This window comes from Jaculus jaculus, chromosome 17 (genome assembly GCF_020740685.1).
Source record: "Jaculus jaculus isolate mJacJac1 chromosome 17, mJacJac1.mat.Y.cur, whole genome shotgun sequence".
Taxonomy (NCBI): Eukaryota; Metazoa; Chordata; class Mammalia; order Rodentia; family Dipodidae; genus Jaculus; species Jaculus jaculus.
This window is the reverse complement of record NC_059118.1, coordinates 47,463,993-47,480,610: the sequence shown is the minus strand read 5'-3', so window position 1 is coordinate 47,480,610 and position 16,618 is coordinate 47,463,993. Positions and strand designations below refer to the sequence as shown.

General features: G+C 45.3%; 2 non-coding genes across 2 annotated transcripts; both read right to left on the bottom strand.

The window, feature by feature from the left end:
* Window positions 1–1,539: 1,539 nt before the first annotated feature.
* LOC123455728 lies at window positions 1,540–1,646 on the bottom strand. Its single transcript, XR_006634103.1, has one exon. It is a non-coding gene; the product is annotated as a U6 spliceosomal RNA (small nuclear RNA).
* A 2,482-nt stretch (window positions 1,647–4,128) lies between these two features.
* LOC123455629 lies at window positions 4,129–4,235 on the bottom strand. Its single transcript, XR_006634019.1, has one exon. It is a non-coding gene; the product is annotated as a U6 spliceosomal RNA (small nuclear RNA).
* Window positions 4,236–16,618: the final 12,383 nt, after the last annotated feature.

The window sequence follows — 16,618 nt, the reverse complement described above, 5'->3', positions numbered from 1 at the left end:
TTATTTTATATTGTTATATATATTATAACAGGTTATACTCTTTTTATCCCATTGCCCCTCCTCCCATTACTTGGGGACCCTCCTCAGTGGGTTATGGTATTCACTGTGGGGTCATGAAGGCCTCAGTCAGTCCTTGGGGGGTAGTGGGGGAGATCGTGCCTCCAGGTATTCCTACCCACTCTGTGACTCTTAAAATATTTCCACCCCCTCTTTTGTTCCCTGAGCCCTGGTAGGCCTGTTAGCAGTCTGATTTATGTTGAGTTCTCTGTAGCCTCTGGATTTCTGCTTTGACAGGTTTTGATTGATCACCGTGTCACCTGTCACTATCTCCCTGGAGCTGGTTGTCAGGCTACTGTAAGAGCAGTATTCATGTTGTCACTTCCTCTGTAACTTCTCCTGAAGCCCTGGCAGATGTGGTAGTGGTGGCACGTCTTGGTGTCGGCAGTTGGCTATTTTCCTTGGTTTTCGTCTGTTTTCTCTGCTATCCTCCCCTGGTCCCCGACATCCACTCTGGAATGGCGTCTAGTCCTGGCACTCACACCTGCACTCAGGCCTATCTCATAAGGGTGCCTCTTCTTTCTTGGAGACAGAGCCTCTCTATGTATCTCATGCTGACTTCAAGCTCATAGTCATCCTGCTTTAGTCCTCGAGAGCTTATTTAGTGTGTTATATAGATCATATGTTTTGGATATAGTACTGAAGAGGCTCTGTCCTGCTCTCCCCTAACCTTTCCTTGTCCTGTTTCTACATAAACATTGAGTGTCTACTGAAGGTCAGATACTGGCCCAGGTACTGGAAATGCAGAATGTGTGAGGCATGGAGAAGTGCCAGATAGTGTGGAAGAGTTGTAATAAAGACAGAGGTTCGTGCAACAGTGGCATGCGGTGTGGGAATGGTTCAGTTCCTGGGAGGTCAGAGCTCAGGGAAGGCTACAGTGAAGGCCAAGTGCAAGACACCACTTTCCCTGTGGCTGGTCGTATAGGAAGAATGAGCGTGATGGCAATATAGAGAACAGCCCAGGAAAGAGCATTAGGGAAGAAGTAGGGTTCAGTGTGGATGCAGATGTTTGTGTGTGGGTGGGGATGCTAGGAAATCATATGGGGAGGTAGACAAGGCCAGCGCAGGGACAGAAAATGGAGTTTGTGTTCTAGCTGTGGGTGGGGCCATGGGTAGATTTTTTTCTCTCCCATAGACAGACATAATAAACATGGCATTTTTATAAAGTTCACCCTGAAATAGTGCTTAAGTTTGAACATAAGGGAGGAGGAGATTAGCTGGGGAAGATTTTGGCAGCTCCACTATGTAACAAAAGACCACAAATTGACTGGCTTTGAACACAAACACTTATTTTCTCAGAATTCTGGAGGCCAGAACTGATGAGAAAGATAGAGAGAGAGAGAGATACTGAGACTCCAATATGTGCTTTTAATTTTTTTTAAAATTTGTTTGTTGTTTTATTTACTTATTTGAAAGTGACAGACAGAGAAAGAGGCAGATAGAGAGAGAGAGGGAATGGGCACACCAGGGCCTCCAGCTACTAAAAATATGGAACGCTTCACGAATTTGCGTGTCATCCTTGCGCAGGGACGATGCTAATCTTCTCTGTATCATTCCAATTTTAGTATATGTGTTGCCGAAGTGAGCACGCTTTTAATTTTTTAAAATTTATTTATTTAAGAGAGAGAAAGAGGCAGATAGAGAGAGAGAGAATGGGCACGCCAGCCTTCAGCCACTGTAAACGAACTCCAGACACATGCGCCACATTGGTCATCTGGCTTCCATGGGTCCTGGGGAATCGAACCAAGGTCCTTTGTCTTCGCAGACTAACACATTAACTGGTAAGCCATCTTTCCAGCCCTGTTTTTAAATTTTTTTAATTTTTTATTTACTTATTTGGGAGAAAGAGAAAGAGAAAGAGGCAGATAGATAATGGGCATGCCAGATCCTTGGGCCACTGCAAATGAACTCCTGATGCATGTGCCATCTTGTGCCTCTGACTTTATGTGGATATTGGAGAATAGAACTGGAATCCTTTGGCTTTACAAACAAGTACCTTAGCCACTAAGCCATCTTTCCAGCCCTCCACTGTGTACTTTTATCAGGACAGCCTTAGGATTTAAGCCCCAATTTTTTGGAGTCATCAGCTTTAATCACTTCCTTAGAGGCCTTGTCTACAAACAGAGCCAGTCATACTGGGCTCCCTGGGCGAGGGCTTCATTACATGAATTGGGGGTAAGACAAACACTCAGTCCACAACAGAAACATTTGCGATTGTTCAGGTAACAAACAAGTAGCAGTCTGGGGAGTAAGACCAGCAGAGACAGGGGTCAGAGATGCTCAAAAGGCCTGTGTGACTATTTTAACTATTTTAAGTAGGGAAGCAGAGAGTAGCACAGCCCCCCATCCCGTGTGTGTGTGTGTGTGTGTGTTGTCCATTCATTCATGGATTCCCAACAGTACTGCAGACAGAATGAGGATTGTGGGGGAGGGCTTCTGATAATGAGAAAAAGCTGATCAAATCAGTTTAGGCTATGTTAAAGGTAAGGTATGTATGGACTGTGTCATGGAAATGACCAGTGAGTGGTTGGGCTTATGGTTGATTGGAAGAAGGACACCTAGGGTGGAGATCCAAAAAGGGGAGTTCTTGGGGCACACTTGGCCAATCAGCCTGGACAGGCAGGTCTGCAATAAGAAAGATGGGAAGAAGACCAAGGATTGACACTTGGGGAGAAATTGTTCCTCATTAATACTTGGCATAGTGATAAATGTACGTCACTCCAGCACTCCAAAATGGAGCCCCCAGGACTTCAGGTCATTGTCAGCTACATAGGAGTTGCAGGTCTTCCTGGACTACATGAGACCCTATATCAAACAATGTAAACAAAAGAAAGACAGGGGGTTGGTGAGATGGCTTGGCAGTTGAGGCATATGCCTGCGAAGCCAAAGGACCCAGGTTCAACTCCCCAGAACCCTTGATGGAACATGTGTCAGGAGTTCATTTGCAGTGGCTGGATGCCTTAGCACACCCATTGGCTCTGTCTCTCTAATAAGTTAATAAAAATAAAATATTTAAAAATAAAAAACTAACCATAATTAAATGTCTTATGACTTCATTCTAAACCTTGGAAGAAACAATGTAGGAATACTCTGGCTTTAACAACTTGTATTTCTTCATGACAGGCCCTTGTCCTCATTATTAATAACTTTGTTGTAGCACATCCCCCCTTTTATTGCTGGCTCAAAGTGATATTTTGTCTAATAAATGTGAGTATCTTCTAGAAGGTGCTGTAACAAGCAGAGGATTATATTCAGCTGTAAATGCAAACTCTGAGACTCCAGCTAGAGACTGAAGTCACTGATGATGGGGAAGAGCTGCTGGATGTGGAGGAGGAGGTGAAGGGTGCTTTTTGCCTCTGTTTGAGGGATGATGGTGAAGACCTGCCCTAGGGACAGCTACTTAGTGGTGGGTGTTTATGTGGCCACCTGAGATTTGGGTTGGAAGGTCTATCTGGTTTCTGCCTGGCATGAATGAAGGACCCCATCTCTTAACTTTTTTTTATGAGGGTTAAGCTTGCTGGTAAACAAAAAGCAAACTAAATAAGCAATAAGACATAAGAAATTTACCACACAATGGAAGGAAATCTCTTCTGAGATTGCCATAAGCCCAAAGGAAAAGTGACTACTGGAGCACTGTTGTATAGTGGCTGATTCCCCTGCCAAGGCTAGATTTGCAGATCTCAATAGTCATCGGCGCACCATAGGTAGGTTTTACATGGCACAGAAAGCAGGTGGCTGGAGCAGGGCACAGTGGCACATGTTTGTCCCCTCAGTGACCTCACAGGCAGACTCACTGGAGGTCAGCCGGAGCAACACCAAGTCCTTTTGTTTAAGAAAACAAATCAACCCAAGGAACAGGTGGCTGGGGGAAAGCCACCTTGTTTATCTCTTACACTTTCTGATTTTTCTGTTTTGCTTTGAGACAGGGTGACATAGAGCTCATATTGACCTCCAGCTTGCTGTGTAGCCAAGGCTGGCCTTGAACTCCTGATTCTCCTGTCTTCATCTCTGTAGTGCTGGGATTTGAGTAGTGTACCCCCATGCCCTGCTCTTTGAGGGTTTTTTTTTTTTTTTAATATGGAACGTTTCACGAATTTGCATGTCATCCATGCGCAGGGGCCATGCTAATCTTCTCTGTATCATTCTAATTTTAGTATATGTGCTGCTGAAGCGAGCACTTTTTTTTGGTTTTTTAAGGTAGGGTCTCACTCTAGGCCAGGCTGACCTAGAATTTACTATGCAGTCTCAGGGTGGCCTCAAACTCATGGCGATCCTCCTACCTCTGCTTCCTGAGTGCTGGGATTAAAGGCATGAGCCACCACCCCTGGCTAAGGTCCCTTATGAGTTTTTTTAAATTAATTAACTAATTAATTTTCAATTTTAATTTTAATTTTATTTTTTTTCTTTTCACAAGTTTTATTAACATTTTCCATGACCCTATGAGTTTTGTGTCTTTTGGCAACTGGCTTCCTGGATTAAGTGAGAACTATAACAAGAAATGCCTCTCAGAGATACCACTGTGAGTGGGATGCTCCTAGGGTTTTCCTGGTTGTTATTTGTTTAGCCTGGAGGAGAATAACCAATATCTTCACCCACAAAACAAAGTATCCTCCAGTTCTCGTCTGGTTTAAGGCTATTAAATCCACTCAAGTATTTCCACGGTAAAGAAAAAGAAAAAAGCCATGGTGAAGTTCTGAAGCACACAAATGTTGCACAATGGGAAGCAAACAGGTAAGGCTATGTTCTTCCTCTGCATTGCCTGGGGTGAAAGCCTTTATCTGGGAGATGTGAGAGAATAAATGTTATGAAACCAACCAAAAACCAGGAATTAGGCCCCCACAACGAGGCCATTTAACACAGACCAGGACCTGGAGGATGTCCTTTCCCAGGAAATAAAAGCAGTGGCTGCACAAGCGTGTCAGCTGGAAGGACTGCAGGCCGTGGCGTCATCTGAGACCCCGAGCTGGCCTCAGAAGTGGTCTTGCACCTTTTTTCTGAGCCCTGGGGTGGCATCTGTGGAAACAGTAGATTACCGAAGCATGACTCCCTAGGCAGTGTAGGTTAGAGCTTCTCGACAAAGTAGGAGGGTGCTGGGAACTGGAAGACAAGGCTGGGGCATATAAAGGTGCTGGTGAGTAAAATAAATAAATAAATAAATAAAGCCAAATATAAATAACTGAATAAGAACTCTAAACCAACAACAAAAATAACTTCAGACAAGGAGTTTATCTGACTGGTTTCCCAGATTTTCTTTTCACATTTATTTCCTGAGTCAATCATGTGTTCTGTCTGTTATGGCAATTAAACCATAACAATCTTAGAAAGAGAGAGAGCAAGAGAGAGAGAGAGAAAGGAAAGAGAGAAAGAGGAAAAGGAAGGAGTGACGCTAGCTGGACGTAGTACCACAGGCCTGTGATCACAGCAGGAGGTTCATAAATTTCAACTCTGTGAGACTGTCTCAAAATAAGAGAAAAATAAAAGGATTCAAGAAAAGCCAGAGGTGGCAGAGGTGTGTGCCTATGACGTCAGTCTTGGAGGTTGGCAGAGAAAGCACTGGAAATCAAGCTCATCCTCAGCTATTTATCAAGTTTAAAAGTTCTAGACAGGGCTGGAGAGATGGCTTAGCGGTTAAGTGCTTGCCTGTGAAGCCTAAGGACCCCGGTTCAAGGCTCCCAGGTCCCACGTTAGCCAGATGCACAAGGGGGCGCACGCGTCTGGAGTTCGTTTGTAGAGGCTGGAAGCCCTGGCACGCCCATTCTATCTCTCTCCCTCTATCTGTCTTTCTCCCTGTGTCTGTCGCTCTCAAATAAATAAATAAAAAATGAACAACAACAACAAAAAAGTTCTAGACAGCCTGGAACACAGGAGGCTTATATGACACTGGAATGTAGCTCAGTAGCAACTTGTTTGTCCAGCATGTTGTAAAAATTACATAAATAAGGCTAAAATAGTCAGTAAAGACTTTAAAAACTAATTTGTTCTTAAGCATAGGATCTCATCAAGTTTTGCTGTTTTGGTAAACCAACTGAATAAAGCAAATGCTGCATTATGGTCCTCTCAGCTGCCCAATGAAGGAAAATAAATGTACTTCGTAAAATCATGTGAATGAGTATTTGTGATAGGACCTCTGATGCCGGTTTCATGTGCGCAAGAGGCGCTGTGATCTAGATGACTTAGATGGGCCCAGAGCTGAGGGTGAGGGTGAGAGCGAGCGTGTGCTGCACACACGAGCCGAAAGGAGGCTGGGCAAAGCCCAGCAGCCTGGGGGTCACTGGAGGCGAGTCGGAAAGGAAAGTTAGTTCATAAATGGAGTGTCCACACAAAGAGAGAAATGTTTTTTTTTTAAATTTTTATTTATTTATTTATTTAAGAGTGGCAGACACAGACAGAAAGACAGATAGAGGGAGAGAGAGAATGGGCGCGCCAGGGCTTCCAGCCTCTGCAAACGAACTCCAGACGCATGCACCCCCTTGTGCATCTGGCTATCGTGGGACCTGGGGAAGCGAGCCTCGAACCGGGGTCCTTAGGCTTCACAGGCAAGCGCTTAACCGCTAAGCCATCTCCCCAGCCCCAGAAATGTTTTTAAGTTGTTATTTCTGCATTGCTTACTGTGCTTAAGTATGTCCTCATAGTCAACAAGCAGAAGTATGATCTAAAACAGGGGTATTCAATGTGGCAAAAATCCTTTATTAACAATGTTCTTACAGTGAAAATGAGGAATTACCAACTTAGCCAACTTCTGTATGCAAGGTTCTATATGCCCAGGCTCAACTGTGACATGAAAATATCTGAAAAAGTTTGTGTGGAAGTTTTTGCCTGTAATCCCAGCATTGAAAGCTAAGGCAGGAGAGTCACTAAGAGTTTTAGGCCAGCCTAGGTGCATAGTGAGCTCCAGGCTAGCCTGGGCTACAGAGTGAGACACTCTATTTCTAAAAACCAAAACCAGAGAGAGGTGAAGCAGAACTTGGGTCTGTACTGAGCACGTGCAGACTGACTTGTCATTATTTCTAAACAATAGAGGAAAACAATTACAATGACTTTGCCCTGATTCCATGTTTGCAAACAATCTGGAGAGGTAGGTATACGGAGTTTGCATGCAGGTCCTGTACAAATACTGCAGTGTTTTTGGTGGGGACTTGAGCACCCTTGGATTCTGGGATTCTGGGAGTCCTGCAGGCCAGCCCTCATCTCATGATACCAAGTGGCGTCTGCGGTGCTTACAAAGTGAAGACGCTGCAGGGAGACCACGGGAGAGCACCTCCACCTCTTCCACGGCCGGGAGGACACGCTGTATTCTCCAGTGCATGTGGCCTGACATCATTGCTCCCTTTCCCTTCCCGAACTCGCTCCCTCCCCAAATCCTGCAAGGCCTCGCTCCAGCCCAGGCTGACCTGGGATTCACGTGGTCTCAGACTGGCCTCAAGCTCACAGCCATCTTCCTACCTCAGCCTCCCAAGTGCTGGAATTGAAGGCATGTGCCACCAGCCCCAGCAGACCTTTCTGAACTTTTAAAAAATATTTTTAATGAACTTTTTGAGAGAAAAAACTTATGGGAGTGCCAGGGCCTCTTCCCGCTGTGTAGGAGCTCCAGAGGCTGCTTCACTCTTACATTTGTCTGCATGTGGGTGCTGGGGAACTGAAGCCCGGGCCGGCAGGCTGTGCAAACAAGCACCTTTAATGAAGGCTATGTCCCCACGCCCAGCGCCCTTTCTGATGACACCACTGCCTGTGTGCTTTGGTATAGAATGCAAAGCCACTGTTAGGACATGCAGCTTCTGTTATAATGTATTTTTTTTTTCAGACAGACACTCATATATCCCAAGCTCACATCTAACTTAGCTATGGATGACCTTGAACTTCCGATCCTCCTGAGAGCTTGGATTACAAATTTGTGCTGCCATCCTAGGGTTATGCAGTGCTGGGAATCACACCCAGGAATTTGTGCAAACTGAGCCACATGCGAGCTCCTGATATAACTTCTGTAGGCATGGTCTCTTTGTGTGTGTGTGTGTGTGTGTGTGTGTGTGTGTGTGTGTGCAAAGGCTCTACCATTGAGCCACATACCCAGGTCCACTCCAGCAGGTTTAGATAGCTTTAGGTACCTTAAGGAAGATAGGCCCTGTACTGTAATCTAATTCCAGAATCCCATAGCTGATCAAAATCTAACCATCTACTGTTTTACTACTTTAGCTTCCTTTATACCTACTTGAAATCCTGCACACCCAATAACCGACAGCTGTGTACCTGCTTGTCAGGCTGGCATGCTGAGCACTTTCGCTTTTGATGACATTCTTTCTGTGGCAATCCTGTAAAGCAGCTAATGTCATGTCATTTTACTCAGAGTAGCAGTCTATCAGAAAGGGAAGGATCAAGGGCACACAGCTAGTGAATGACAAAGGCAGGTGAGGTCTTCTGTTTTTATTTATTTAGTTAGTTTCTTTTGAGGGTTGGGGGTTCAAGGTAGTGTAAGGGTCTCACTCTATAGGCCAGGCTGATCGGAACTCACTATGTATGTAGCCCATTCTGGCTTCAAATCTGAGGTGATTCACTCAGCTGCCAGAGTGCTGGGATTGGACAGGTTTCAGAAGATTTTATTTATTCTTTTTATTTTCCATTATTTTTATTTTTTGCATGTCTATGTGTATGTGGTGTACATGCATGCATGCATATATGGTTGCATGTATGTGTGCATGTGAAAGCCAGAAGGTGACATCAGGTGTCTATTTCAATCTCTAACTTATTTATTTATTGGTTTTTTTTGAGGTAGGGTCTCACTGTAACCCAAGCTGACCTGGAACTCACTCTTAGTCCCAGGCTGGTCTCAAATTCACAGTGATCCTCAGACCTCTGCCTCCCTAGTGCTGAGATGAAAGGCATGTGCCACTGTGCCCAACATAAATAATATTTTTGTAAAATTTTTTTCTTCATTATTTTGCTCATGTGTTTGTTGTGGTTTGTGTGGTGATGGTATGTGTGCGTTTGTGGTATGGGGTATGCCTGTGTGTTTAGATGCATATGTCCTACACATGCCCATGTAGAGGCCAGAAGTGAACATCAAGTTATCCATCTTCTTTTTTAATTTTAGATTTTTGAGGTAGGGTCTTGCTCTATCCCAGGCTGACCTGGAATTCACTATGTAGTCTCAGGCTGGCCTTGAATTCATGGTGATCTGCTGCCCAAATGCTAGGTTAAAGATGAGTACCACCTTGCCCAGTTTTCTTATTTCTTTAAGACAGAGTCTCTCTGAATCCAGAGATGCCTTTATTTTGGTCAGACTGACTAACCAGTGAGCCCTAGAGATTCTCTGGTCTCTGCTTCCTACAGAACTGCCTCCTACAGGTGTATGTGGCCATGGGTCCTGTTTACATGGGTCCTGGGGAATCAAACTCAGGGCAAATTGTCCCTCTCAAGCCCTCATACTTGTATGAGAAGCTCACAGAGCCATCTCCCCAGCCCAAATTTCATTCGCTCATTTTTTCTTCTTCTTTTTGTTTTTTGAAACAGGGACTCTAACTCAAACTGGCCTGGAACTCATCATGTAGCCCAGGCTTCCCTCAAATTCCTGGTGGTCCTCCGACCTCAGCCTCCTGGACACTGGTTCAGGTGTTTGTGTGCCACCGTGTCTTGTGCTCAGTCATTCCTGATAAAACTTCTACTACCTTCTAGAGGAGAGAGATATCTAGGATATCAAAGAAGAAACAGTTACACTAAGCTGGGCATTCCCAAAAGTCCTGTAGCTTAGAAGGATCTGATTTGTGAGTTGGGATTAGAAAAAAAGGTGTGAGGGGCTGGAGAGATTGCTCTGTGGTTAAAGCCACCTGCTAAAGCCTGATGGCCTGGGTTTAATTCCCCAGTACCCAAAAAAAACAGATGTACAGAGTAGTGCATGCATTTGGAAGTCATTTCCTGTGGCAAGAGGCCCTGGTGCACCTGTCATTCTCTTTCCCTTTCATATATAAATATAATATAATTAATATAATATAATTAAAATATAATATAATTAATATTATATATATATATATATATATATATATATATATATATATATATATATATACACATATATTCATGAAAAAGAAAAAACAAGCCAGGCTTGGTGGCACATGTCTGTAATCCCAGCACTCTAGAGGCAGAGATAGGAGGATTGCCATGAGTTCAAGGTCACCTTGAGACTATATAGTGAATTCTAGGTCAGCCTGTGCTAGAAAGAGAAAACCAAAAATAGGAAGGAAAAAGAAAAACAAGGATTGGAGAGATGGCTTAGCGGTTAAGCCATCTTAGTGGTTGACTGCAAAGCCTAAGGACCCAGGTTTGACACCCCTGTACTCATGTGAGCCAGATGTACAAGGTCGCACATGCGTCTGGAGTTTGTTTGCAGTGGTTGGAGGCCCTGGCACACACACTCTCTCTCTCTCTGAAAATGAGTAAATACATAAATAGCATATTTGTCTTTAAAAAGAAGAGAAGACAAGATGGGATTCATTACTTTAGTGAGAATAGTGTTACCTCCAAAGCAGGGCGTAGTCTGTCTCGTGGTGGAGAGGCATTCTGGACAGACAGGAAGTGAGGTGAGGAGAGAGAAAGACCCTCGTGAGCTGTCAGGAGTAGTTAGGAACAGCACTACCACCTCACAGGAGTGCACGCAAAGACACCCACCTGCAGGGCTTAGAAGGAAAACAAGATTGGGCTGGAGAGATGGGTTAGAGGTTAAGGCATTTGCCTGCAAAGCCAAAGGACCCCGGTTCAATTCTCCAGTACCCATGTAAGCCAGATGATCAAGGAGGAGTATGTGTGTGGAGCTCATTTGCAGTGGCTGGAGGCCCTGGTGTGCCCATACTCTCTTTCTCTCTCAAATAAATAAGTAATATATTTTTTTTTAAAAAGAAAGAATACAAGATTTCAGTTTTCTACATATCTTTTGGAAAAGGAAAAAGAGGAGTGATTTATTGTTTTTAAAAATATTTTTGCAATAAAATGATCATTACTTGGAATTTAAAAAATGAAAGACATTTCAGAATAGGCAAAACCCTTTAGCAATGGTTCTGACCCCAGGGAGCTTGTTAGGCAAGTCACAGAGTATTTGAAATTAAGTGACATTATTATGTGTAGCCCCTAGATTAAGCACTTTAATTTAGTATCACATTTAATTCCCATAATAAGCCCATAAAGTAGGCAATGACTTTTTAAGTTTTATTAGATAAATAAAACTAACAGCTTATTTGAAGAAATCTAGTTTAAAAAGAGTATAGTAAGATGCAGAGCTAGGCATGGTGGCACATGCCTGCATGCCAGCACTTGGAAGATGGAGACAGGAGGATCAGAAGTTCAAGGGCATCTTCAGCTGTATAGGAAGAATGGGGAGACACTGGGATAAATGAGGTCTGGTCCCAAAAGACCAAGCCAAACCAAAACAAAAACATGGTAAGACATGGACTCTTTGAACTCATAGTGTTGGTTAAAGGGCTGCCACATTGGTAAACCAACAGTAAAGACAGAAAAGTTGACTTCTGCCATTTGTAGTACACACTGAGAGGCCTTACTGAAGAGGTAGAGGCCAGAGAATGAGGGCTGGTACAGTAATGAGGTATATCTCTCCAAGCCCTACTCCTCCTTAGTGGTTGGCTGATAGTTGCTTTTCTTCCAATAACATAAACTAATAATTTCATAAAGAAATGATTTATCCAGCATAATATGTATCATTGAACGTGAAGTCCAGATAGAAAATACTGTGGGAAACTTATGTCAGCTTCTGTGTAGATTTTCAAAGATCTAAAGGCCAAAAGAAGGGCTAGAGATATAGCTCAGAGATAGAGAATTTATCTAGCGTGCACAAGGTTTGACCCCTAGCACCACATATCTGAGCAAGTTGGAATCATCCAGGTTGAGCTGTGATGACAAGCAGCAACAAAGTCTCAATGGCTGATGACAAGAGAAGTTCATTTCCAAGCACTATGTGACCGCTGTGCGTTGGCTGGGAGGATGCAGTCTGGCACCTAGACTACAGCAACCTTGTCATTTGACACTGCAATCGATAGAAAGGCAATATGGAAATCACAACCTCTCAGAACTTCATCCAAAAGACATGCATCTTCTATCCATTTCTTTGGCCCGAACAAGTCACATGATCAAAATTGACTAAAGGAGCATGGATAGAAAATTGCATTACTATTCTTAGAAAAAAGGGAAAGTTTGATTAGAGTCACTGAAGACTGTCACCAGGAGAACTCCAGGACAGCACAGCGGAACAGGTTTAGCTGAGTGAGGTAAGAAAGCTCTGCATCATCAAGGACAATGAATGCTGCTCCGCCTCATCCTTCTTTTCCTTCCCACTCCCCTTCCCCAGCTCCTTAGATCTCCCCCCTTGCCCTTCCCTTTCCCCCTCTTCCTTCTGCTCCTCATCCTCTTCCTTCAAAAAATATTTTGATTTAATTGTTTGTGGACACACACAGAGAGAATGGGAGAGAGGGAGAATGGGCATACTAGCCCTTCTTCCTACTACAAATAAACTCTAGATGTGTGAACCATTTTGTGCATCCGGCTTTACATGGATGCTGGAGAATTAAAATGGCTCTGCAAGCAAGCGTCTTTAACCATTGAGCAATCTCTCCAGCCCTCTTCCTCTTTCTTATATGGCATTGAATACTGAACCTGGGCCTTTTCATGAGGTACTTCTCTACCACTGAGTTATACCCATACCTCTTTTTTGTTATATTGAATTTATGTTTTTAAAACAGTGCTTCTAGTCAGGCATGGTGGCGCATGCCTTTAATCCCAGCACTTGGGAGGCAGAGGTAGGAGGATTGCCTAGAGTTCGAGGCCACTCTGAGACTACATAGTGAATTCCAGGTCAGCCTGAGCCAGACCCTACCTCAAAAAACCAAAAAAAAAAAAAAAAAAAAAAAAAAAAACCCCAGTGCTTCTAGTTAGTATTTTCTTTAGCAATGCCAACTGTTTGCATTAGACTAAAAGAACTTGTTTATGTCTGTTATTAATATATGCATAAAACTTTCACATGATATATGATTCTACTTATTGCTACTTCTCTTATTCAATACAGTGTCTTTGACCATAAATTGCTACATAGCAAATCAAGTAGACAACTCAGAACATTTGTTATAATGGAAGTAACTTCTCTTAAGTAAAGTATAACCTTCTATCTTTATTCTCTAAACAGAATGAATTCTTCTCTTTCGAAAGACCATGTGTGAAAGTTTTCTTAGGCTGAATTCTCTAGGATGCTAATTCTGAGGCAGGATTTGACAACACATACTGTAGTCTATTTGGGGCATGATTCTAGAAGCACCAGTAGGGAAGACAGTAAGAAACTATGGTAGAGATGAAGGAAAGACAGAAGAAAAAATGAAAGATGGAAGGGGAAGTAAGCTTCTTGTTGAAGTTAACTTTATGTTGCTAGGACAAAGTACCTGACCCAAAGCAGCTTGTGGGAGGAAAGGGTGTATTTTGGCTTACATTCTCAAGGGGAAGCTCCATGACGGCAGGGGAACAGCATGGCATGAGCCCAGGCTGGACATCATCTCCTTTCTATAACAGGTAGAAAACAGCAGCAGAAAGTGGGAACATTGGCAGGGGGGAGCTGGCTATAACACCCCTAAATCTACCCACAGTAGGACACCTCCTCCAGCAAGCTCCACCTCCCAAATTACCATCGTCTAGGACTAAGCATTCAAAATACAGAGTTTATGGGAAACATCTGATTCAAACCACCAACAGTTTCTTTAGAAGGAATGTCTCACAGCATGTCCCAAGTTAGCTATGGATGTGGCCATGTACATTTGTACATGATAACATACTGTCACAGTATCAGAAGGTTGGGCAGCCCTGCTGGAGAGAAACGATTTCACTATGGAGCTAAGGTGAATAATTGAGCAAAAGGGAACTTTATGTAGAATAGAGCTTACTATGGTCCTATCTCCCAGTGGAGAAGCTGGAGTATTTTCATTCTAACTCCTGATGGGTTAAACTCTGCTCTGAGGGGATTCACCAGTTGGCCCTTGTAACCTGTGCTTCTGCAGTGGACTCTACAGCCAGAGGAAGCTACTACATAGAAAATCCTCACAGAAGCAGACAGGCGAGAGTCAGATATCATTGCTAGAAGTCATGAATGACACAGAGCGCCAGCACTGTCAGGATGGAGGGCGATCCTTTTTGGTTTCTGCCATATCCACTTCCCAGCTCAGATAGCGTTATTTTTTAAACATATATAAAACGTTAGAAGGGTGTGTACTGACACCCCTAATCCCATCACCGGGGAGGTTGAAGTAAGAGGATAAGCCTGAGTTTGAAAGCAACTTGTGCTAGAGTGAGAGCTTGTCGTATATAGATATATATATGAATGATGTGGCATCTGAGGAAAGATTGGTCTTTTCTTCCCTCATGTAGCCCAGGTTAACCTCCAGCTCCTAGGGATGATATAGATTGTTTCATACTCCTGAGTGCTGGCATTACAAGCAGTAAGACACCATGCCTGGTTTTATGTGATGCTGGGGACTGAACCTAGGATCTGGTGCATGCTAAGCTGGCACTCTACTAGCTAAATCCTCAGCCACAGTTCGACACGGGAACAGATTTGAGTAGAGAAGCCAACAGGGATTTCTGAGATTTTTGGAAGAACGCATGCTTATTTATTATTTGCAAGCAGAAACAGACAGAAGGGGGGAGGGAGAGGGAGAGAATGAGAATGGGACACCAGGGCCTCTAGCCACTGCAAAGGAACTTCAGATGCATGCGCCACCATTTTGTGCATCTGGCTTTATGTGGGTCCTGAGAGGCTTTTCAGGGAAGGGTCTTAACAGCTGAGCCACCTCTTCAGCCCCAGAACTTGCTTCCTTCACAAGCAGGCCTGAAGAAGTACTTCCAAGGGTCTGTCGAGAACATCTGTACACAGACACCAAGGAGAGACTTTCCTCAGGCTTGCTAATTTGGCCCATCTTTGTGTTCTACAAAAGAGAAATCAACAACGACTACTTTTATTTATTGGTAATCAATCCCTCCCTCCCTCCCTCCCTCCCTCCCTCCCTCCCTCCCTCCCTCCCTCCCTTCCTTCCTTCCTTCCTTCCTTGAGAATGTCATTTACTGCATATCCCAAGCTACCTGGAACTCATTATGTACTGCAGCCTGGCTTAACTCAGCCATCCTCCTGTCTCAACCTCTCAAGGGCTGGAAAGACCAGTGTGAGTCACCATGCAGTATTAGTAATCTTTTAATAGACTTGATTATACGATGTAAGAATAATATGGGATATTATTTAGAAGACGGAAACTTCAGCTCTGTTGAGTTACCCAATAAACTTGTATTTGCCAGAGCTCATAGGACGGAATTGGCCCGGACTGTTGGAATTTTGTGACTTGACACGAAGGGAAGAGAAGGGGTTATCTGCGGAAGGATAGATGTCTCCTAAAAAGAGAATTTTGGAAATCGTCATTCAACAAAGAGGAAAGCTGGGCCAGACCCAGTGGGTGGGGGCTGTTTCCTCTTTGTGGCTGGTTGTGGTGCCTGCAGATTCCTCAACTGGGACGAGGCTTGGGCGCGTCCCCGGCCCGTGGCTGTCCCAGAAGGCCGGCCTCCGCGAGGATGCGGGCAGGTGTGGGTCCCCGGCAGGTGAGGGTTGGGGTGCCACTAGTGACATCGTGCGCTACGGGGTTGAAAGCTTGCGCAGAAACTTGGCGGGACCCGCGGGGCTTCTCTCCTGGTTCTTGCCGCGTCGGGTCCCGTCCTCCCCCCCCGAAGCTGCCGGGTCGGGCCGCCGCCCTCTGCCTGCCCACGGCCTTTTCATCCCTCGGGTCCAAACTGAGAAACTCGAGGGAGCTGGGCACCACGCGGGCTCGGGCCACCCCTGCCCAACGGCCGCCCATGGCCAGCGAGGAGTGGAGGAGGGCGGGGAGGGGGCATCCCGGCCCGGGATGCGATGGTCGTGGCCTTCGCCGGCGGGGGAGCCTCGGGCGCTAACTCGGGGAAGTTGGTTCCTAAGTTCCCGGAGGAGAGCGTGGGCGCCGGAGCGGGAGCGCAGGGTGGGCGGTGGGCGGTGGGCCCCGAGGGCGAGGGAGGAAGCGCTCCAGGGCCGTCTTTGTTCTGCCCTCGGGGTGAGACCTGCCCGTTAGAGCGGAGCGCGCCCGCGGCATTCCAGCCCCAGCGGGGGTCCTTCCTCCCGCCTCCGCGTCCCCCACGCCGGCTCAGCTCCCAGGTCCCCAGTCGCCCACCAACTTCAGCCCGCAAAGTCCCCAATCGCGGGAGCGAAGTTGTGGGTACCAAGTTGTGCGACGGGTCGAACCCCAGCTGGAGGTGGGGTAGTGGTTTGGAATTTCCTTCCCCTTCGCCTTAGCAACTGCCTCCCCACGCGGGTCCCCGCGCCCCTTTCTCGCATCTGGCTGCCTCCTCCTTCATCTTAGGGAGATCCAGAAAAAAAAAAACTAGCGCAGCTCTGAGTCTCAGCTCCCTACCACTGGAGAACGCGGCTGGGTCTAGGACGGGGGACAGTGAAGATGGTACTGGAGAATCTGGCGAAGAGACACACCTGGCTTGCTGGGGACCAGGCCGCGGGGGA